General features: G+C 38.5%; 2 pseudogenes; one reads left to right on the top strand and one right to left on the bottom strand.

Annotated features, from left to right (window-relative positions):
* Window positions 1–5,563: 5,563 nt before the first annotated feature.
* On the bottom strand, window positions 5,564–6,159 carry LOC118577486 (annotated as a pseudogene).
* A 16,977-nt stretch (window positions 6,160–23,136) lies between these two features.
* On the top strand, window positions 23,137–24,080 carry LOC118577485 (annotated as a pseudogene).
* The last annotated feature ends 1,336 nt before the right edge of the window (window positions 24,081–25,416 follow it).

The following is a 25,416-nucleotide window of genomic DNA, read 5'->3' as shown; positions in this document are numbered from 1 at the left end:
TTCTTATTTGAAGTATAATACTAGATTCATGCTTTCCCTGAAGCAATATGGTACCATCTGGCACATTATTAGTGCAAGACACACTGAGGTTTGATGCAATGTGCATATGACTGGGATACACACAAGTTTTGATCCAAAAGCTGACATATTACTATGATTAGTTTGTCAACTTACTGTAACTCATTAGAATAATGGGGAAATATTATGGCTTTGCTAAAATGTAAATAATATTACAACATGAGTGACATTTTTAAGTAGGAATCAGTGATGCTGTAGCCTTATCTCACTGACGTTTCTGAGAAACTGGTGAAAAGATCAAGGCAACAACGAGGCTCTTGTTGGTAGAACTGATTTCTTAGTCATGTAACTTGGGAAGATCTTGGGTAAACTGTAAGTTTTCTGTTGCTGGTGCTTTCTCACATATTTTGCTGCTTTTTGAGCTTTAAGAAATAATTTAAAAACCCATGAAGGGAGTGAGTATGACTTTCTTTCCAATTCAGACTGTTCTTTGTTTTTGTTTTTGTTTTGTTTGTTTGTTTGTTTGTTTTTCAAGACAGGGTTTCCTTGTGCAGCCCTGGGTGTCCTGGATCTCACTCTATAGACAAGGCTGGCATTGAACTCACAGAGATCCATCTCCTTCTGCCTCCTGAGTGCTGGAATCAAAGGAATGTGCCACCACTGCCCAGACAGTACAGACTCTCATGACATCTGTTACTCTTTCATATAACATCCAGCCCCTGATGTGCAGCTATCTGAGAGTTTGTTGGCTTAGAACACTGGCTAACACTTCAACATTTTATTTTCCGTAGAATCTTGAAATGATGATGCTTTCATAAACTTCCCAGTTTCATATTTTATTAGCTGAGTTTCAAAAATGAAGTTTGGAAAATGCCAGGTACAAAAGGATTGTATTGTTGACAAGAAGAAAAGTTAAAACAACATTTTTAAGTGCTTTTTGAAAGCATGGTATTTGATTTTGTTGAAAGATAACATTCGTTTTTTGTAAACAAGTTATTTGAAAAATAGGCTTATTGAAATAGCCCTTGCTTGTTTACTATCCGAAAATGATGTAAAAAAAGTGCTGGATGCAGCTGAGCGCTGGTGGTACACACCTTTATCTCTAACACTTGGGAGGTAGAACCAAGCAGAACTCTATGAGTTCAAGGCCAGCATGGTCTACAGAATGAGTTCCAGGACAGGTGCCAAAACAACAGAGAGAAACCCTGTCTCCAAACAAACAATGAAACAAACAAACAAAAAGTACTAGAGATAAAAGATGATATTTTGACTTTATGGAAGTAATTATATTAACGTAGTCCAAATGATAGTATAGTGAAAAAATTATGTCCATTGAAGTATCAAGTCATCTTACTTTTAAATCTGTGTAGAAATTTTTGCCATATATTCATATCTAAAAGCAACAAAAATACATGTAATAACATAAATGTTGATTTAACTTTACCAAAGTTAAATTGGGGCTAAGACTATTAAAGAATAAATACTTTTAAACTTAATTGTTTAAATTTTGTAGTCAGTTTCCAGGATGGTAGAATTAAAAAAAATTGTTAAATTTGTTTAGAGATTATGTCAATTATAATCTCAAATTTTCTTCTGTGTTCAAGAGCCTATTTACGAGATTATCACCTGTTCCCATCTCCAAGGATTGGTAGTACAATGCAGATACCAAGGAGAAGTTTCTACAAAGACAATACAATATATATTATAAATGAAATTATGCCACTTGAGGTGATAAATCTCCCCCAAGAGTCATAGATTATCAAACAAAAATCCTAACACCAAATTAGGATTTGGCTAGTAGGGCTAGATGAGAACCTCCTGATAACACTTTACTAACCAGAATCATTTCAAAATGCATTTAAATACTTTTCTTTATACCCACAGATAAGTGTAGGTCTCAGTCCTCATTGATGAATGGGAAACCCTTCAACTTGTTGGTTAGAGTCTAAGTCATTCCAAAAACAATACAGCCTACTGCCTTTTCTCTTGGTTGCCCAAGAAACTGAAGGTAAATCTTTATTGCTGAAAATATCAGGTACTTTGAATACAGGACTTAGAAGAATCAAACTCGATCTGATTTGGATGTCTGTCTCCTTCCTGAGCACTTGCTTTAATATTTCTGAAAGTTATTATGCAAGTTTCCAAGAGAAAAACGCAATCAATAATCCAACCCATACATACAGTCTAAAAACCACAACATTGATCATCATGCAAGATATCCCTAAAGGTGAAAGACTAGCACTTACATCATTGGACTAATCAACAGCTACCAAATTAGACATAAAATCTTCTCAGTAGAGTAAAACTCATACCTGATAGAGTAACCCTAGCCCACCTACCCACAGCTGTTGGTGCTAGATGGGATCCTACTAATGACATTGTCCTAACCAGTATAATTTCTAAATGCATTTAAATACTTGTCCTTATACCCTAAGATAAGTGTCGTTCTCACCGTTCTTTAAAGAAGCTTCTTTTTGCAACAGATGGAAACAAATTACAGGGAGCTATACTTGGTAATAATGAAGAAGACAACGGACTATCGGGTGCCTAGCATACATCTACAGCACAACACCTACACCAAATGCTTAGGGAAAATCATGGAAGAGTGGTCCAGGGAATCAATATGTATGCTGCAAAACAGTGTTTTCAAGGAAACCACATCCATGATTTCTTAACAATATGGTATCCAAAACAAGAAAATAACAATGAAATCAGTTGACAAGTCAACATGGGTAGGGGCTATGTCACAGGGCATCACTCCTAGATGAAGAACTACAGACAGAAGTTGTGATAGGGCTCATCTGTTTGCCCCGCCTTTGGAATGCTGAGCCTGGACATCGGGAATGTAGTATTACACAAGGCTATTAGTAAGATTTTTACCATTGGAAAATGTATACTTTACACAATACTGATAACTCAATATTTCACAGTACTAGAACTCTTGCAGCACCAGATTTACAAGAGTCAAATTTGTATATTATGAACAATATAATTCCTGTGGTAGTTAGTACATGTCCTCTTAGCTGGTGGAGGTATTTTAGGTCAAGCTCACCCTCTGTGCAGACATCTTTGTCTGGCTTATGTGTACATGTGTCTTGTACATGCTGTCACAATTGCTGGGAGTTCATATGTGCAATTCGCCTGTTGTGCCAAAACAAGAAAAGAATGTTTCCTTGAGGAGCTACCTACTTCCTTTGCTCTTACACTCTTTATGCTCCCTCTTCAGGGAAGATGGCTGAACCTTGGTGAGAGTTGTCATAGGTTCCATAACTTACTCTTTTCAAACAGATTTTTGTTCATTCCTTATCAGGCTGTGCTTGGCTTTCTTCTTTTTCATGACACCTGTATTGTTAGTTTTCTATAACAGTGATAGTATACTATCAGACACTTAACAGTCTAAGTAACATAAATTTATCTGTAGGTGAGAAATCAGTGTGTCTCACTAAAGAAGTCCTAGTAGTTTCATTTTTTTTTCTCAGAAGTTCCAAGGAAGAAATGGTTTTCTTCCTCATTCAGGCTGTACTAACATTGGCACTGACCTCTCAATTTCTTCTTGGTAGCTGTTACCTCAGGGGCACACTTAGCTCCCAGAGTTCTCTCCCAGTTACATGCACACAGCCTTAAAATGTCAGCAGCATAAATGAAAGCTGTTACAGCACTTACACTGTCATCTCAGGAATACTCACTATTAATGTCTCATGTGATTCAAAGTGGTCCACTGTTGAAACCAAGGAAAACTTTCAGTTTTTCAAGATCCCTTTCTTAATCTCAATTTCACAGTATTTTTCCCATTAAAGGAATATATGGATGCCATAAGTCAGCACTAGGGTATCTTTGAGAGAGAAATGTGTTTCCTACCACAGCTCTTTTCATTTTCTCCAAATATGTCAGCCTCAAAACTAACTCAATTAAAATATCAATCAATCAGGTTATCAAGACAAAATTCAAAGTGTCATCACATGAAAGTCTCCCATTATTTAATCTAACTAGGTGGATTATGGGCCACAACTCTCTATCCATGGTCCTGTGCAACTGAATAAATAATTATATTCTTTCTAAAGTAGACGTATCATTTTAAGGCTAAGAAAACATCAGTAGCCATTTTAGATGTGAATGGGAGAAAATAGAAGGAAAATGGTCTCATGGTCTCAAGAAATTCTAAATTACAGTGGAATCCATTCCATTTGGGATTAATGACCTGGAATGATGTTACGTAACTAATGGCTGTACCCTCTGTACTCTTAGGTCCACATTCATAGTCATGCTTGAGATATTCTGGAAAATGTCATGTGTTTTAAACCAACCTCTTATCATGTTTGTTCCTGCTTTTAGAATTTTTGGGTTCTGACAGCTTTATTTCCTTTCACACTCTATGTTCTTTTCAATCAAATTTAGCAGTGATTCGGGTAACCTAGCATTCTTAAGAACCTTCTGGGATTTATTTGCATGTTCCATGTCTTTACAAGTGAAGATTTTGATCCATAGATTTTTCTTTGGAAAATCTGTTATCTATTGTTGGCTTTTGGGGGGATTGGAGAGGCCATATTTTTAAACCTCCCACATACTCTTGTTTAATTGAAGGGATCTATGAGTCAAACTCTCAATCCTTTCCTAATCGTCTGTATTACTACTTATTTAATGATTTGATTCAAGGACCTATCACAAGGTTGTACAGGGAAATCGACCCTATACTTCAAGGCACATTTTGTAAACCTCTTATCATTTAATCTTCAGTGCTTTTGCTTTTCGAATAACTCTCAAATCTTCACATCATATTTTGTTTTGCTTCAACAGTCACCCATTGTTTTGTTGTTGTCCTTGCATATTTTAAGCAGGAAGAAAAAAATCAGGCTATGTCATCAATGCTTAGCTTACAAAATTCCTCAGCTTTTTTTTTTTTTTGAGATAAAGTGTTTATTAATACTATAGGGTGATCTTGAACTTGCAATCCTCCTGCTTTAACTACTCAAGGACTTGGATGATAGGCATGTACCATCAATCATGCTCAATATTTTATTGTTATTTTTTATTGCATACCTACATTTCCCATTAGCCTATAAACTTCCCATGATCATATATCACAAAATTCTTTTTTTTTTTTTTTTTTTTTTTTTGGTTTTTTGACACAGGGTTTCTCTGTGTAGCTTTGTGCCTTTCCTGGAACTTGCTTTGGAGACCAGGCTGGCCTTGAACTCACAGAGATCCTCCTGCCTCTGCCTCTCCAGTGCTGGGATTAAAGGCATGCTGTAGTGGATAGCCATCCCAGCATTGGCCTGGAAGTTCCAACCCCCATTGAGGCTTCGGTAATGGTCACGCCCACAAGGCAGGGCGGAGAGGGAAACAGAAGACGGAGGATCAAGAGGAGGTCGCATTCTTGGTTCCGGGACCCTGGACGCTGGAGGGAGACTGAGCAGAGTTCTCCAGAGAACACTGCCGAACTGCACTATACCTTTGCCAGACCCTGCAACCTACCCCTTCATTGTAAGTTACCCCACAAAATAAACCTCCCTTTTAACTACATGGAGTGGCCTAAATAATTTCACCATTATCTGGCGCTCAAGTGGGGCAAATCCCAAAGGCCTAGGTGGCTCCCTCCCTCAACATCCTCTTCTGGCTTTGGAACAATTTGTTCCTTTTCAGGGAGGATCATCTCGATGTGGCAGGGGGAGCTCATGTATGGGTTAATTCGGCCATGAGCTCTGTAAGTCCGTCGGTGCATCTTAGGTGCTTTGTTTACCTGGATGTGTTCAATGACTAGAGAATCCACATCTAAACCCTTCAGCTCAGCATTACTATCTGAATTTTTAAGCATGTGCAGCAGAAATTCAGCACTCTTTTTAGGCCACTGGCCCTGTGTCCAGCCCCACTGTTTGGCCTGGGTGCACCTACCGACTCCACCATTATACCGCCAGAAAGGCACACATTGCTTCTTCAAAGTGACATCTTTCAGATATTTGGTGGCTTTTCAGATATGCATACCCTTGATGGCCTGGGCAGTTTCACGGGTGTTCTTAAAGTGAACCCAAAGATTTGAACCTCTCGACTTGCATGATTTTGTAGGGTTTTCTGGGTCAAGCGAGTAGCGAACCATCTTCACAGGTCACCTGGGAACACAACATCACCACCAAAATCAGCTCATCACCCAAAAGCTCCAACAGGTGCTAAACACTACCATATACCAACAGCTGCTCAGAGAATAGTTGTCTCCTATGAGTTCTGAAAAGGCTGATTCTGTGATTACACACCTATTAGAAGTTATGGCCATCATGGGAATACCTGTACAAATTAAGACAGATAATGCCTGACTAGCTCAGTCGGTAGAGCATGAGACTCTTAATCTCAGGGTCGTGGGTTCTTGGCCCACAATGGCCGCCAGATATTGGTGAAATTATTTAGGCCACTCCACGTAGTTAAAAGGGAGGTTTATTTTGTGGGGTAACTTACAGTGAAGGGGTAGGTTGCAGGGTCTGGCAAAGGTACAGTGCAGTCTGGCGGTGTTCTCTGGAGAACTCTGCTCAGTCTCCCTCCAGCATCCAGGGTCCCGGAACCAAGCATGCGACCTCCTCTTGATCCTCCGTCTTCTGTTTCCTTCTCCGCCCTGCCTTGTGGGCGTGACCATTACCGAAGCCTCAATGGGGGTTGGAACTTCCAGGCCAATGCTGGCATGGCTATCCACTACAGCGTGCGCCACCACCACCCGGCACAAAATTCTTTCTATCCTAAGCAGATATCATTGTTTAAGAAGCACGTGTTAATTAAACACATTTATTCAAATAAATTGATTTTAAGCCATTTATTCTAATTTTTCACTGTAACCCCTCTGTTTATTATCATATTAGGCAAACACATCATCATAAGATATTTTGAGGGATGATCTCTAAAGTTTGAAAGGTAAACCAGGCAGTGGTGGCAAAGGCCTTTAATCCAAGCCCTGGGGGGGCGGCAGAGACAGGCAGGCTACAGGGTTCAAGGCCAACCTGGGCTACAGAGTGAGTTCCAGGAAAGTTGCCAAAGCTATGTATCATAATTCTGTCTTGAAAAACAAACAAACAAGAAAACAAAACAATACAAAATTCAAAAGGTAATTGTGAAAATCTCAAGTGGTACATGTTAGTATTTTTTTCAGCTAAAATAAATATATATTAAAACTCTGAAGAATGCTAAATGTTCCCTTAAAAGTATTTATATGATAAAACCTTATAAGTTCTGTCAGTATAGTGAATGGTGACTGTCTAAATAAACTTATTTTGATGCTTCTTTATATCATTTTAAAAGAATTCCATGTTCAAAAGACAAAATAGAAAAAGGTACTACCATCTGTGGCTTTTCTCATGTGAATTGTCTTTTATTCACCATAGCATAAAATTTGGAGATAATCTTGTTAATGGTAATGTGTCATTTTCACATATAACTTCTAAAAGAGTGTCATTTGGTAATTCATTAATAAGTAGGAATTTTATCTGTAAAATATAATGGCATCAATCCATTTACTTGAATGCTAAGGATTACAATCATCTCAATATCTCTTAATTTCTCTAACCTACTAAAATATTGAATATTTTAACAGAAGCTCCATGTGACAGGAGTGGAAGGAATGACTGGGATGGCATGAAAGAGCCCTGAAGACACACAAATAACACATTCAGATCCCATTCCCATTTGAAAATGTTTCCTCACATAAAACCAGTTGATACACATACCTATTAAAGATGGAATTATGTTACATAGGTTTCATTTAATACACATTTTCCTTACCTTATAGGATACTTACAATATATTTGTTGAACCTTGAGAAAGGCCTTGTTTTTTAGTGACATACTATCTTTCATAAGCATTTACATGAATTTTGTGAAAATGCAAGATTATGATATCATATTTACTTTGCAGATTATTGGAGCTATAGAGAAGGCTCAGTGATTAAGACCAAGTACTGACCTGATAGAGGACCTCAATTCAGTTCCCAGCACTTACCTTGTGTAGCTAAGCCTATAATTCCAACTGTGGGAGGTCCAAAACCCCTGGCCTCAGGCATTACCTGCACATATATGCATATATGCTCACAGACAGACACACAAATACACATAATTAAAATAATAAAAATATTGCTTTTAAAAGAAAATTATTATATTTATTGGTACATTTCAAGCTTTATCACATATGTGAAATTACAGTGTTTTATATAAAATAATTATGAGGCTATTGACTAAATTATCATAACATAGCTCATTTACTAGATTTGTTTAAACTAAAATAAAATGCAGCATAGGATTTTTATATTCTCTCTTTCAATTAATCAATTAAGTTAATGATATATTTTGATTATAAATATGTAAGCATAGAATATGTTGACAATAAATTATTTATGATATAATATAGGAGGAAGATAGGAGTTAAAAATAACATGAAACTAACAAGTGAACTAACTGATTGAAGACACAAGGGTTTAACCTTTCTTTAGAAATAGTTAAATGTGGAGACTTTAACGTAATAGCTACATTAGAAAGGCTGTCTTTCCTGCTGCTGAATATGTTTCTCAGTTCAGAGGGGGTGGCATTACATCCTACATCATCGCTCTACTGCAATCTGCTCCTGACAGGACCATCCATCTGTTTAGCCTGAACAACCCTGCAGTTGCTTATGTGCTTATTCACAGATGTAAGTAGGAGGTTGACTGCAGGCTTTCTGACTTATACTGGAATCCAAGCTAATGTGACACATTTGGAAGCAAAGCTGCACATGTTCTTTAATTGGGAAATTTCTCCTTTGACTTTCAGAATAGCATAGAAGCAAATATTGTGCTAACCATCCCTAGATGCTGAGCATATCTCATTCTGCTTGAGGAAAGCTGCATGTATGGTAAGAAAAGGACTCTCAAGAAGCAAGAGCTTTCTCTAGAAGGGGTGAGCAGCTGGCATCTTTTAAAGTTCTCTGAGTAGCCTTAGCAGGAGATCAAAATCTTGCGAAGTGTCTGTGGGTTCAATATGGATGGCTCTGAATTATCCAAAAGATTTAGTAATTACAACCCTGTTCTTTCTGTGAGATGGGACAGACATCTTTTAACAGTCAGTCCCATGACACTCTAGCTGTATTTATATGATAGCTTTGGCCTTTGGATTATTTTCATAAAAGAAATGGTGATATTTTTATGATTTGCAGTTTTAGTTGATGTGGCGTAACTCAAAAATACTTCATTCATTCTTCTAGATATAATCAAGACAACCATTTAGCTATGTTGGACAGTGTGTGATGTTGACAAAGGCAAAACATACCAAACATGTGTCAAGACTTTCAAAAGTCTGAAAGTATGGAGCAGCACTTAACATGATTTATGATCGTGCATTTTGTAGTTGAAATTATTTTTTACTGCTGTGGTAATTGGTTTACAAAGAAAAACTAGCCTCCTTACTACTCAGAACACTTACATTTGAGACATATCACATTGCTACAGTTTTGCCTGTGTCCCTTCCTTCTTGCTTTTTTGTTTGTTTGTTTGTTTTTAAAATTATATTTGTGTTTTCATTTTACATATCAGCCATGAATTCCCCTATCGTCCCATCTCCCCCCCCCCCCACATGCCACCCAGCTCCTCCCATCCATTCCCATCTCCTCCAGGGCAAAGACTCCCCTGGGGATTCAGCTCAACCTGGTAGGTTCAGTACAGGCAGGTCCAGTCCTCTCCTTTCAGGCTGAGAAAAGTGTCCCTGCATAAGCCCAAGGTTCCAAACAGACAGTGCATGCACTAAGGACAGGTCTGGGTCCCACTGCCTGGGTGACTCCCAAACAGTTCAAACTATTCAATTGGCTCACTTATCCAGAGGGCCTGATCCAGTTGGGCGCTCCACAGCTTTTGGTTCATAATTCATGTGTTTCCATTAGTTTGGCTATTTGTCCCTGTGCTTTTTCCAATCTTAGTCTCAATAATTCACACTCTTAGAAAGATACAAGGATTGCCCAATGACAGAGAAATGGATAAGATCTACATGAACAACCTGGACAAGAGTAGGAGTAATGAAGGGCAAGGTTTTAGGGAAAGAGAGCTTAGGGGAGCAGGAGATCCCAGCTGTATCGAGAACGAGGAACAGCAGACCATGATAAATGAAGACCACATGAGAACAGGAAGAAGCAAAGTGCTAGAGAGGTTCCCAGAAATCCACAATGATATCTTCACTGCAGACTACTAGCAATGTTCGATAGAAAGCCTGAACTGACCTAGTCTGATGATCAGATGGCCAAACACCCTAACTGTTGTTCTGGAACTGATGGAAGTGGATGCAGAGATCCTTGGCCAGGCCCCAGGTAGAGCTCCAGGAGTCCAATTGTCAAGAAAGAGGTACTGTAAGAGTGTGAATTGTTGAGACCTTCTTGCTTTTTAACTGTTTAACTAGTTAAATGTCCAACTACAGTATTATATACTACATGAATTTGTCCTTGAAACTTCGGTCAGTATGACTAAACACTACCCCTTAGCCCTTTAGTTACATAGTGATGAGTCTATCATGTGTGACCAGGCTTTACAACTTGAATTGAGTAGTAATTGTTTATGTGAATTTCCTAAAGGATTCTTGTTAACATATAACTATGTGTATGACTATTTCATAGTGAAGTATAGGAAAGCAAACACAATCTCAAGAAGTGCTTACTGGGTAGAATTTTATGTATTCACAAAATAAATGCAAGTTCCATTAAAGCTTTAATATCTGGAGAATTCAGTTTTAAATCCAGTGGCATACTTATAATTGTATAATACTTTAAAGTATCTCTTCCTTCAAAATAATTCCTTAATAGACATGCACATGCATGTAAGAAAGAAAATGTTCAGTAAGAAAATGCAAGTTGCTAAAACTAGAGTGTGCAAAAGTGAGTGATACACAATAATACATAGAAAATAAGTGAAGCAGCATTCTAGGAAAAGGGAGAGTGTTACTGAACAGCACTGAGGATGTAGGTTTTACCTTCCTTGTCAGATATATTTGATATTGCAAATGGGAAAGGAAGGGCAGAGGGAATTCCCTCTGATAGGAAGGAGGGACACTACTCCCCTTCCTATCAGCCTAGTTTACATATAAGGGAGAATTCTATTTCAGAAGTTACTGTAATTTCTAGTGGTATACAGACACCAATCCTACACAGTCAGTGAGTGCTTTGCTGAGATGTGCTTCACTGTTTCCCAAAGGAAAGACAAATGGGAAGATAAAGTTCAAGATTAAACACACACACACACACACACACACACACACACACACACACACACACACACACACACGCATGCACACACACACCACACACATGCACACCACACCACAAAGTTAATAAATGCTAAGTGTCATTACTGCTTTCTAGGAACAAATATTAAAACCCTGGTTTGTTTTAGGTCTATTATTGAAGATACTTGGATGAGAGGTACAAAATTATGATAACCATGAATTCTGTTAAACAAAGACCTACAATGAGACCAAGTAGGTCATCCTACAGGGGTAAACAACTCCAATTGAAACTGTCCTGGAGGCTCAGGAGGAAAAAGAGTCTCAGGATTTTCACGGACTCATTTCCATTCCCTGTGGAGCTTGTCCACTGCATTTCCTGTTGACCATTCAAAGCATTGTGTCATGCCTCAGCAGGAGCATTTCTTTCAGCTCTGTAAGTGAAAAGCCGATTGTATATATGCTGATCATTATCCAGGAGAGGTCTAAAAACCAAAAGAATTTTGCAAAAAATTCCCTTACATGCACCTGCTTTATCTAAAGTGTATGTTTGTATGTGTATGATCATGTGAGAACAACAGAAAGAAAGATATATTTTTAAGATTAAAACAATGTTTTTTCATCACAAGTACTGAGTCACTTGTGAATAACTCAAAACTCTTATTAATTTAGGGACTCGGCATGATTTTTATCATTTGTATAGCAATGTATCTGCTTACCCTTCTCATCTTCATTAATGTAGACTCACACTATTAATGGCTTAATGACAAGTAAGATTGCCAATTCACACTGAGTATGAAATTCAACATTTCTTAAATACAGTGTTTTCTCCTTTATTTTAATCAATGAAGTGGTCATTGTACTAACTCAATCATAGACTCATATATACATTAAATTAGTAAGTTATGGCAGTTGTCTACAACAGCATTTCATGGATTGAGGCCATCACAATTTAATGTTAATAGCACTATGACTAACTTTTACAAATATCTTACATGTGTGAAATATTTAGTATTCTCTATATATTTATGTATTAATAGGAGATGTCATATAAATAAAACAAAAAAAGTAGATTGGTAAAGAAGGGATTTTGAAACTGTGTATACCAAAGGAACATTCATAGTCATGGTCTCTATGAGCCTATTGATGGCTCCCATCTTACTGATTTCGCCATAGATCAGAGTCTCTGTGTGTCTTATTTTCTTTTCATGTCTAAGAGTTATTATGCTGGTTACAAAATTGTATTAAGTGGGTTTCCCAAAGACCATTAACTATCTTTTAATAATTAGGACTCAAAGACAATGTGATTTTAGTGACACCTGACATACACATTATGGCAAGATCAGTTTTCAAAGTTCATGTTTGGAACTCTAAGCTTTATCAGAAAACAGAAATTAAAAAATATAATAGATGTCAATGTTTAAAGAATATTAAGCAGTTGCCTAAAAAGACATAGAAAGTAAAAGGACATTCCATGACAGCATTGGTGTTATAGAACCACTGTTACATTTTATATACTTGACCAGTTTTAATATGTATAGTTTGGATTACAGGGAAGTAATACCAAGTAAGGTTTATAAGCCTACTCTTTAATTTTACTAATTTAAATTGTAGTTTAATAGCCTATTTAATTTGTTATTCAAGTCCACCAAATTATCCCCATTCATAAATACTTGTAGTCATGTTTTATCTGTGTCCCCCAATAAAGTTTATCGGAGGAAAAAGCAAGCCATTATAGTAAACATGGAGGTCAGACAGTGGTATGATAGGCCTTTAATCCTATCACTCAGGAAGCACAGAACCATCTGAATCTCTGTGAATTCAAGACCACACTGGGAGCAGAGCCAGGGTGGTGGCACACACCTTAAATCCCAGGACTAATTATAAAGGTCTGGAGGTCTGTTCAGACAGACAGGAAGTGACAGAGCTGGACAGGATAGGAAGTGATGTAGCTAGGTGGAGAGGAAATGAGACAGCAGAACAGAAAGGCATATAGGTGTGGGTATACAGGAAGTAAGTCTCTTCGGAAGCTGCAGAATTGGTGAGGTGAAGTTAGATGTGGTTTTTCTTATTCTTCCCATTTCTCAGGTTTTAACCTCAATACCTGGCTCCAGATTTTTTATTAATATGACTGTTTAGCACTTTTGTCCTACAGATACTGACAGCCCTAGGCAGGCAATGTGTTCAATATTATTTTCTTCTGCATGTGGTTTATGTATATGCTTGTATGGCTATGCTCCTATGTGCATGGGTATATACATATATGTGCACATGTGTGGAGGAAATTGGCTATCTACCTTAATAAATCTCCACCTTACTTTTTGAGAAGGGTCCTCACTGAACCCTGAGCTCATTGTACCATTAAGTTAATTGGCAAACAATCTCCAGGAATCTTCCTCTTTCTATGTTCCTCTTCCCATGCCTGGCTTAAGTAGATATGTAGCACATGCCAAAAACCTGCATGCTAAAGATCTAAACTGAAGTTTACATGCTTGCACAGGAGTCACTACACCTACTGAGCCATCTCCACAGCTCCCAACACCAGTTCTTATTCAAAGTTACCAAAACCACAAACAAAACTTGAAGCGCACCAACAGAACAATGTAGAATAATTACACCTTTATTTCTGCTTCACTTAGAATGTAAACTCAAGTTAAAAGGTTTCTGTTGTAGTAATTCATGTCAATTATTATTAATAATAATCCTAGTTTATGGAATTTTTTTTCTAAATTCTGGTACTAATCCCTAAATTCCACATTTTTTTCTCTCTTAATCTCCTAATCTCTCTGTAAGTAGCTCTCAATACTGTCTCCTGACATTTACACTTTGGTACTTCTGCTGACCATTGTATAGATGTTATTTATTAAGTTTTAAAAGTTTTTAATTTTTTCCATTTTTCACTTTTATTGAAATAAATTATTGAATTCTTTATATATTTTAGAGATCAGTCCTCTGTTGGATGTGTGGGGTTGGTGAAAATCTTTTCTCATTCTGTAGGCTGCTGTTTTGTCCTATTGACAATGTCCTTACCTTACAGAAGCTTTTCAGTTTCATCAGGTCACATCTATTAATTGTCAGTCTTAGTGTCTGTGCTGTTCCTGGTGATCTTTTCAGGAAATTGTCTCCTGTGCCAATGAATTCAAGGATATTCTCTACTTTCTCTTCTCTCATGGTCAATGTAACTGGATTTATGCTGAGGTATTTGATCCACTGGGACTTGAGTTTTGTGCAGGGTAACAGATAAGGATCTATTTACATCCCTCTACATGCTGATATCCAGTTATGCCAGCACTGTTTTTGAGGATGCTTTTTTTTCTCCATTGTATAGTTTTGGCTTCTTGGTCTAAAATCAAGTGTCCTTAGGTGTGTAAATTTATGTCTCAGTCTTTCATACAATTCCATTGATAAATGTGTCTATTTTAATGCCAATATTGTTAATATTCTGATCTTGCCCCTTATTACCACCCTGTGTCCTGATGTAAAACCTCTTTTTAAGGAAAGACTCTTCCCCTTTCCTCTCTCTCTCTCTCTCTCTCTCTCTCTCTCTCTCTCTCTCTCCATTCTTATGAGGTATGCACTAGTTGACCCCCTTTCTCTCTTTACTCTTCCTCTTTCCTGTCTTCTCTTCATCTGTTTATTATAATAAACCACTGAATGTCCACCCTCCACCCTGCTACCCACCCAACATCTGTCCAGAAGGCCAGCAGGTTTCACTGCACATGTGGGATACCCTTGGGGTTCCCCTGTAATATATCAGAACATTGGTGCTAGTGACTTGGCAGAGGACTTCCTGGTGTATTTCTCCTGCCTGCTACAGCAGTCTGAGACAAGTTAGGAGACCTGGAACCTTCAACACTCACTTCATCCAACATCAGCATAAACGGTAAGCCCTTGCTCCCTTCCATAAGCCTCCCTTTTAGCCATTTTCCCACAACTGAGGATTCCCTCCTCTTTCTTGATCATGGTTCAGGCACCATGTGTCTTTTGGGCTCTTAGCTACTCAGCTATGCCCCTATGCTATGGCATGTGGAGATAGGCTGTGCCTTTCAATTTTAGGGCCCACAGTTTTTCTGATGATGGTTTATTGGCTATCTTGTGCCATTATCCTTGGTCCTTGCTGACCCTCTAGGATACCATAGGTCACTTCTCTGGGCCTTATAACTCATTGTGGAAAAATGTGCCTATGGCCTCCTAGCCCCACCACTGCCAACAATCCACAGCTTGGGTTCATTCCTCTGCAGCTGCCAGCATCATGCCCTCAGGCTTGCAGGGACAGGAGGAGGTATCTCTCTTTCCCACTCAGCTACACTGCTACTCTGATTTCTACCCTCCACAGCACTACCTCTGAGCTCCAATGTATTAACCATAAAAGCTTCCCACCAAGAACTTTTCTCTTTCTTTCACAAAGTCTATTTTCTATGTGTGAATGGAAATTTATGATTGATATGGCCACTTATATTTCTTTCTGACTGACTTTTAAATACCTCAATTTATTTGTTACTTATATTCTCAGATTATTTTGAGGAAAAAACCAAACAAACAAAACAAAACCCAACATGAACATGTGGTCAGGTGCCATATTTGATAGGGGTGATCACAAGGTCGTCAGTACCATCTTAAATAAGGGAAATTACATGATCAAGTTTCCATCTTAAATAAGGGCAACCATGTGATCTAGCCACCATCTTGGCTAAGGTCAAAATAGGCAGGTTATATGACCTCACTGCCATCTTTACTAAGGGCAGCATGGGTGAGGCACCAGGAGCTCAGGCTGTCATTATGGAGGGAGGTTAGGGAATCACCTCCTTCTGTGCATTGTTTCACCATTGTTTTCAAGGCTGAAGAAAAGTCCTCCAGCCTTGGCCTGGTATTTCCAGCTGCCTCTCTCTGTATGGGTGGGGCATAGGTCCAGTTGTGGCTTGGCATTTATTTCTCTGCAGCTGCTGGTGTGAGTGGGGACAGCATGCGCCTATGCTGGGATAGGGTAGCAGTCCTAATGCATAAGATTTTATATTTCAGATTAATATAATTCTGATACTATTTGGATCACAAGCTCAGGGTTTCAAACCTATATGTATGAGTCTACTGCTGCTTTTCAGATGTCTTATCCCTGCTCTAGTTCAGGTGTCTTTCTCACATGTCCTTTCCTAAGGATGGCTTTTTTCTCTGCTGGTCTCCAATTACCAAAAATACAGGCCCAAAGATTTCAAATAAATTTATGAATTTTAACTCTCCTATAGTCTGTATTTCAGCAGGCTGGCAGAAACATCTAGGCAGGAGGTATGAGCCACAACTTTTCCCTACCATGGATGCCATCAGAGACTCTTATCTATATGATGTGGACCAGCCAGCCAAATGTAATTATTTCCTTTTTCTACAGCTAGGTCAGATGATAAATACCCCATTGCCTGGACCTATCCACTGAACAAGTGCTGCCTTTGGGACTTCTGCCCCCACCCAATGACCATGGAAAGACTTGAGATTGCTGCCTAGATAGCTGAAAAGCTGTCTCACTTCTTAAATTTATCCTTCTCAGATCTCACCACTTTTGATGACTAGGGCATCAGTTTGACAGCCCCAATCCCAGAATTACTGACAGCTCATTAATAAGTTTCCTATTAAAATTACAGGCAGCTATGCCTCATTCACAGACTTCATGGTACAGGATAGACTGGTTTCAGATATAACTCCAGAGATTCAAAGTTTTAATACTGACAATTGCAGTTTTGAGAAAGTGATAAAACACTGACTATAAGTAATTCTTAGGAGTCCTTAAATGAATTTTTAACCCTTTTGCCATGCTGTAAATCCATTCCATCTGTCTTAGATACCTATAGGCTCCTGGGAAAGTTTTGATACTGCATCAAGAAATCTGGTCTGATGAAAACTAACAATCTCCAGAGCCCATTTTGACCTCACTCATGCTTTCACATATTTTGCAGTTTCCTTCCCTGCCTAGGCCAAGGGGCTTTCCAGATACACCAGCCCCTTGCACCAGCTATCACCAGCTCTGAAGATGCCAACCTCCAACCGAGGATGGGATGGATACACCCCTCCTCCAGAGAAATGGCAGATGTGAGAACACATCTCCCTCAATTAACTGCTGGTTCCACATTTACTGGATCAGGTGGGCACCTGCCTAGCAACTGGAACCTGTTCACCCTTGTGCAGATGGAAGTTTTCCTGTGTGCTACTTGGTCCACAGCTGCTCAGACCCAAGTAAACACATGGAGGCTTATATTAATTAAAACTGTTCAGCCATTAGCTCAGGCTTACTCTTACTAGCTCTCACACTTAAACTCAGCCCCTTTCTGTTAATCTATATGTTGCCATGTGTTCCATGGCTTTACCTGTCTGCCATTACATGCTGCTCCCTGGATGGCAGGCTAGCATCTCCTGACTCAGCCTTCCTCTTCCCAGAATTCTCCTTGTCTGCTTATCCTGCTTATACCTGTACAGCCAGGGCACTTCCCTGTTCCATTCTTTCTGGCAGTTATCACTCTTCCCATGGCTAGCCCAGCTCATAAGGCCAATGATAAGAATCTTTTTTTCCTCATAGCAACCTCAAGGAACAGATGCCTGAGATCTCCATGTCAGAGATTTCCATAATGACAGCTAACAGTGCTTCTTCACTCACACCTCCCACAGTGCGTGACTCCCAGCTCCTCCTCCCCAATTCCCCCTTGTCAGCCTGAAGTAGCCTCAAGAATGCAGTGCACTTGTTCCCCCACTTGCTCCCATAACTCACCTCTTTTTATAATAATCAAAATGGAGGAATGCTTATATTCTGATCTGCCCCTTGGTACCACCCTGTGTCCTGACATAAAAGCCTATTTTTTAGGGAAAAACTCTGTCCCTTCCTCTGTCTCTTTCCACTCCCATGACTCCAAACCTTGACTCCCCCTATCCCTCTCTCTTTCTTTCTCTTCTCTCTCTCTTTCCTATTTTCTCTTCATCTCTCTATTATAATGGAACATCTGAGTTGTGAATGTCCATCCACCACCCCGCTGCCATGCCTGCATGGCATGGGTCACCTGCCTGCCCTCTCTGCTAGATCTGTGCAGCATGCCAGCATGTTTTCCTGCACATGTGGGATAGCCTCAGGAATCCCCACATAATATATCATAACAAATACCATGCTATTTTTATTACTATAACTCTGTAGTAGTGCTTGAGATCAGTGAGGATGATGTCTCTGGCAGTTTTTTTTTTTTTTTTTTTTTTTTTTGTACATAATTGTTGTAGCTATCTTGCAGTTTGTTGTTTTTCCATATGAAGTAGAGTATTGTTCTTTCAAGGTCAGGAAAGAATTGTGTTGGAATTTTGATGGGGATTGTGTTGAATCTATAGATTGCTTTTGGTAAGATGGACATTTTTACTGTTAATCCTATGGATCCTTGAGCAAGGGAAAGCTGTTCATCTTCTGATATCTCCTCCAATTTCTTTATTCAAAAACTCAAAGTTCGTGTTAAACTTGCTTGGTTAGTTACCCCCAAATATTTTATACTTTTTTTAGGCTATTATGAAGGGTGTTGTTTTCCTGTTTTCTTTCTCAGCCCTTTTTATCATGTTAATTTAAGAGGGCTATTGATTTTTTTTTTTAAGTTAATCTTGTATCCAGTCACTTCTTTCTCTAAAGGTGTTTATCAGCTGTAGGAGTTCCCTGATAGAATTTTGGCAGTCACTTATTTATACTATCATTTCATCTGGAAAGGGGCTTTTATGGAATCAGATAGAAAAAAGCCTGATGCAAGGGAAACTTCCATTAGTCTACAAGAACAGCCCCACTTGAGCCTCCTGGCAGCAGTGGCTGTATAGCCTAAATGGGCCACCTCCTGAGATTGGATTGGTGACCACCCCAGTTGTCAATGAAGAGCCTTCATCCAATGACTGGTGAAGGCAGGTTCAGGTTAATTAATTAATATGAATTTAATAGGCTAAATGATAGATTATTTTCTCATACACTATATCCTGATGTAGTTTCCCCTCCCTCTAATCTTTCCTACCCACCCTCTCCTCTCTCTGGGTACAATCCCTTTTGTGTCTCATTAGAAAAAAACAGGCTTCTAAGACATAAGAGCCAAGCATGATAAAATAAAGTGTAAGGAGATAAAGCAAAAACCATCATATCTAAGTTAGAAAAGGCAGCCTAACAGAAGGAAAACAGTCTCAAGAGACAGTTCCAGAGTCAAAACCCACTTGTTCTATCATTCAGGGGTCCCATAAAAATACTAAGCTAACAGCTATGATATATATGCAGAAGATCTTGTACAGACCTGTGTAGGCCTGTTCTTTCTGTGTCAGTCTCTATGTTCCTATGAGCCTTGATTAGTTGATTTAGAAGGCTTTGTTCTCCTAGTGTCCTCCATACCCTATTGTTCTTTCTGCCTCCTCTTCCATGGGGTTTCCTGAGCTCTGAGTGGAGGAATTTGATGGAGACATCCCATTTAAACACTTTCATCATGTAATGTCTGTCTGTGTGTCTCTAAATCTGTCCCCACCCACTGCCAGAAAAAGCCTCTCTGATGATGACAGAACAAGGCAATAGGGCCCTACTGTCAGTTTGCCAAGAGCAACCCACTGTCTTAGTAACAGCCTAAGTTGTTTGCAGCATTTCCATGGAACCCACTTGGCTAACAGCTTGATTGAATGCAACCCAGTGACTCTACTAGAAGCCTTGTTTGGTAACAAGAGAAGGCCCATTGCTACTCTGTCTCTCTCATCTCCACAGAAGATGGGAACACATGAGAAGGGAGAACTGCCAAAGGTGTTCTGCTGTAGGGCTGGAGATTGAATCTGCAGGAACAGAGGAAGAAGAGAAAACATGCTAACTGGAGTGGACCATGGCTAACAGGGTGTACCTGTTTTCCTGTCCTGCTCAGCTGATATGTTCTTAGTGGATGCCTGCTAGTATTGGAAGCTGGGATAATGCAATGAGTAGGGGAAGGGATAATGGAGGAGGATATCTCTGTGATGCATTGGAGATGGGGTCAGAGAGGAAAGTGAGATCATAGCAGGTTTTCTGCTACAGCACTGAGGATGAGACTGGTGGGGTTGGACTTGGATGAGCAAAAGGAGAGATATTGATTCATCTTCATCTTGCTTGTGTAGATGCTATTTAAACCCCGCAATCTCCAGAACACCTGCTAGTTAATATTTTGAATGTGCATTATACTTCTTTACATGACCTATGATATATTTTTTCAAATTATTATAATAATCATTTATTCAAATATGCTTTGTCAAATTGTATCCAGCAAAATAACTGGGACTTTAGTGGTTAAAAATTGAAAGCAAACAATGTTTATGATGAAATTGTATTATAAAAAGAATAAAAAAGTAAGAAGACATGCCTGAATACACAATGCATGTCCCAGCGAGAAAATAAAAAAAATCACCTTCTTTGGGTCAAATGTCACCTGCTATGATTCTCTTGGCAGGAGAGTCATTGAATAAGTATCCAGTCTCTTCCATTAAGTATGGGAAAAAATTCGACTAAGCGCTGAATGGTTTTTCCAATAATGTTTAGTCTTTACTGTAATGGAGCAATATTATGTTCCCATTAGGAAGTAAGTGTATGAGAATAGAAACCACCTGGGAAACTCTAATTAAAGATTTTTCTCTCCATTCACTACAACCATTTCCCTTTTACTGCCATCTGAAATCTGAGTTATCATAAAACTTTCTACCTAGCTTTTAACAGAAGGTAAGTATGTTGCATCAATCTTCTCAACTAATGTTTTGGAAGAGAGCTCTTTGGAGATTCAAGAAAGATTCTTAGTAATACACATTGAAACTGAGCAAAATTTAATTCCTTCTACCACCATCAATAATTCTTTGGCCTATAGTATTGATGGTCCAGTGTAGTCTCAGCAATCATCATCTCATGCGTGCTCATCATTTTACTACCACTATTTCCCAGAAGTGTTTCTCTAGGGCCATATTCTCAAACGTTTATATCTTTATGATCTATTAATAAATAGTTTTCCTCATTTTTTTTTAACTTCTCTGCACACAGAATACTACCTCAAATTTTCTAAACACTATTGCCTTCAGTGGAAATGACATTCCCCCCCCCCCCTCTAGTCTACCACAGTGCCATTATGCATTTCCTGTATGGCTGACATTTAATTAAGTTTTGTTTTCTTTTTCTTTAATGAGTACAATTTATTTGCATTTGTGGAATGTGATTTTAGTGAATTGTAGCCCTTCCTTTTTTGTCATGTCTAATCTTTCAATTCATTTTCCCATGTATTACAAGAAGGGAATAAGTGCCTACTTAAAATATACTTCATAGCAATTCCTACTATGACCAGGAAAAAAAGAATGTCATAAAATTCATGTGGGAAACACAATACATAACCCTTAGACCTACTGAATTGTAAGGTTGCCCCACTTACAACAGTCACTCTATAGATCCACACTGATCTTTGATATACTTGATTCATTCAGTTTCCCATGTTAATTTATATAACTGAAAATATAATTATTTCCAATAACTTCAAATAATATTACTGCTGAATGTGGCTCAAGGAAATCATAATTAACAAATTGATAAAAATGTGAGTTCATATTCACTAAACTATATCAGGCTTTGCTAGCTGTAGGCAGTTAAATAGTTTCATAGATTTTTCTGTGGTTTTTCTTTTACTCTCTAAATGATTTTCAGTCTCCTCAACTTTTAAATCTCCCTATTTACTCTCCTGCTTCTATATTTCAGCAGGGGAAGGTTATGGCATGTGAAAAACATTCAAATACTTGTTGGTAAAAATGACTAAATTTTTCAAAGCAGTGTGTCCACTAGAATTTATAAACAGGTCTCTCAGAATATGTTGGTCCATGAAGGATGCCTTGGAAGATTTTGGTAGAGAGAGAAACAGCAAGAAGTTAAGTGCTATTGGAACCTGATTCTCATTGTGGTGTTTGGCAGAACAGCACAGTAGGAAAGGCTGGAAGCAAAGCAAATTGGAGGTCATGTTTTCATCATTCACACACATAAAAGTAAATGTATTTCTATAATAAGGGTATATGTGTGTATAACAACAATTAAAGGACATATAGTTCATGAATTTAAAAAAGATCAAAGTGGATACATGGGAGAGTTTTGAAGGAGGAAATAATACATAAGTGATGTAATTATATTGTAATCTCAAAAATAAAGAAGCATTTAAAAATAAAACAAATGTTATATGTGTGAAATCCAATTACCTATAATTAAATTTATGCAGATCCAAAGAAGATAAGGTGAATTTTTAATAGCAGGAACCATGGAGAATTTCAGAACAAGAATCATCAGTTTAAAAAGAATAAAAGAGAGAAGAAAGGAGGGGATGATTCATCACACATTATTTGAGGCCATTTCAGCATAGTCATTCATTTAAAAGGTCAGTTTGCAAATTTACTTTGCAAATGGAACAAATTAGGGAAATGATAGACTGAGAGGAGATTACACTTAATGTGAGCTTGGGGTTCCTGCCAGCAGGGCACTGATGAGACTGAATAGAATGGGATTGGCAAGTAATTTTTTCAACTGTTAAATAGCAGAGCAGGTAAACACGCAAAACTGTGTGGTTTGGAACAGACTTTCACGAATAGCTTTCTAAAAAACGTTAAATTATTTCTCCTTTTGTTAATGCTATTTCTAAGGCCTGCCACAAGATGTAGGGATTCCTTTGAATTAGGTTCCTCAAAGCATCCTTTAAATTATATTCTATTTTTAATAAAAACAACTGATTACATAAAAGAATTAGAATCACTGTATCAAAACACATTTAAATAAAGTATATTTGTTTCTGTCTTCTTTTGAAGCACATCCATATTCAGAAAGGAAAACAAAAACAAACAAAAAAAACCCCTAAAACTAAAACAACAACAAAACAACCTGGTTGGTAGTACCCATTCAGTGGGGGCTCGAACCATGGCGGTGACTGAAGAGCTCTTACAGATGGATCTGTATGCGTTGCTTGGCATTGAGGAGAAGGCGGCAAAGAGGTGAAGAAGGCATACAGACAGAAAGCACTTTCTTGCCATCCAGACAAAAATCCAGACACCCCAGAGCAGGTGAACTCTTGCACCAGCTTTCCCAGGCCTTGGGGGTACTGACAGATGCTGCAGCCAGGGCTGCATATGACAAGGCGAGGAAAGCCAAGAAGCAGGCAGCAGAGAGGACCCAGAGGCTCGATGAGAAAAGGAAGAAGGTGAAGCTGGACCTGGAGACTGGGGAGCAGCAGGCTCAGGCCCAGGGGAGTGAGGAAGAAGAGGAGAGCCAGAGCACCACAGCACTAGAGCAGGAGATCGCGCGCCTTCGAGACGAGGGTTCCAGTCAGTTGGAGGAGCAGCAAAGGCTGATCCAGGAGCAGATCTGCCAGGACCGAGAGCAGAGGCTGCAAGGAAGAACAGAAAATGCTGAAGGCAAAGGAACCCCCAAACTGAAGCTAAAGTGGAAGTGCAGGAAGGAGGATGAGTCCCAAGGTGGCTACTCCAGAGACGTCCTGCTGAGGCTTTTGCAAAAGTATGGAGTGGTTCTCAACCTGGTGCTTTCCAGAAAGAAGGCAGGCAACGCTATAGTGGAGTTTGCAACTGTCAGGGCCGTGGAGCTGGCTGTTAGAAATGAAGTGGACCTGGTGGACAACACTATGAAGATTTCCTGGTTGGAAGGACAGCCCCAGGGCACAGTGGACTTGAGTGACACAGGATTATCAAAGGGCTCAATGCTGTCAGAAAGGGACTATGAGAGTCTTGTCATGATGCTCATGTGCCAGGCAGCTGATCGCCCAGATGCAGCAGGAAGATGAGGGCAGCCCATGTAGCCCTGGCTCCAGCTCGCTCACCCCATACCCTTTTCTGAATCATCACCAATAGACTTAAAAAAAAAAAACAAAGAAACCTGGTTGTTTTTTAATATGCAGTATCTAACAATATTACTTGAAAATAGGTAAAATGGTTTAATCAATTGCAAAGGTATAGAATATGGCCTAAGAGGGTATATTTCAGGGCAAAAGAGCAATTAAATGAGGTTGCTATAACAGACTATCTAGAAGCTAGAAAAGTAATTTATTGCTCTGGTGATATTTTCAATATAGCACTAACCAGAATTGCAATCTTGTGTCCATTTTTTCTTTTTTTATCAGTGATTCAAAAATAAAAGCACAATATTTAGGAAAGCTTGAAACCAGCTAGTCTCCTTGGCGGATGCCTGTTGTTTTATTTCTTAATAATGCATCTAATTTTCTTTTTGTAAATTCCCTTGATTTTTTTTTCCTGAAGAATTTATATTTCACTAGCTTTTAAACCATGAGATCTTGATAGTGTGGCTTCCCATCATGATCATGAGGTTCAGGGATGGTAAACTAGAGGCTGTCATTCTGTTAGTAGTGATAATTAGATCAAGATGGATGGGACATGTCATTATATGATTCAGAACCAATGCTGTTTGAATTTACACAGTGTGGACAATAAAGTCTTAAAGTAAGAGAATGTAAGGAAAATGCTTCTTTATTGAGTCCACTTTATCTGAGTTACTGCCCCAACCCCCAGAAGGAGGTGACTGAAGCAATATAGACACCTTCAAAAGGAAAACTAACAATTTATTGAGTTATTGCAAATACTAAATGCTTAAAATACAGAAATACCAACCCCTCCAAACTATCTCAATAAAATTATTTTTGAATCTATATCTGGTCACCAGGTAAACTTAATCTGAATTACTCTAGGTTTAGCTACGCTGACTACATTTACTTCATTTTATAATAATAAAATACCAAAACTATATTGCATCTTATTTTAGTGAGTGCAACATATCTTGATAGACTGACTTTCTAGCTTCCTAGATTTTTTAAAAATATTTAAGCTATAATTCTTTTAAATTTTCTCCATGCATATAATAAACAATGACAACTGGTTTATTCTACATATAAATATAAAAGTATGTTAGACTACATTTTTTGTGTGTGTGAAGAGTAGTGAATAAGTGATTTCTTAATCCCAGAAAACAAACAAAAAATGTAGCTGAGATTCGAGTACTAGATGAATAATTTACTAGGCTGAATGAACATATTTAAGTTAAGAAATATACTGCCTATTAAAATAGACTTTGCTTCAGTTTGGGCAACAGGAGTGGACCTAAACCAACACATCCTAGTGACTGCACATTTATCTTAAACTACCATGAGATGATCCTTCTGCATGCTGTGAATAT

The sequence above is a fragment of the Onychomys torridus genome, chromosome 2 (genome assembly GCF_903995425.1).
Source record: "Onychomys torridus chromosome 2, mOncTor1.1, whole genome shotgun sequence".
Lineage (NCBI taxonomy): Eukaryota > Metazoa > Chordata > Mammalia > Rodentia > Cricetidae > Onychomys > Onychomys torridus.
Note: the sequence above shows the minus strand (reverse complement) of the source record. Positions and strands in the feature narration are given on the sequence as shown.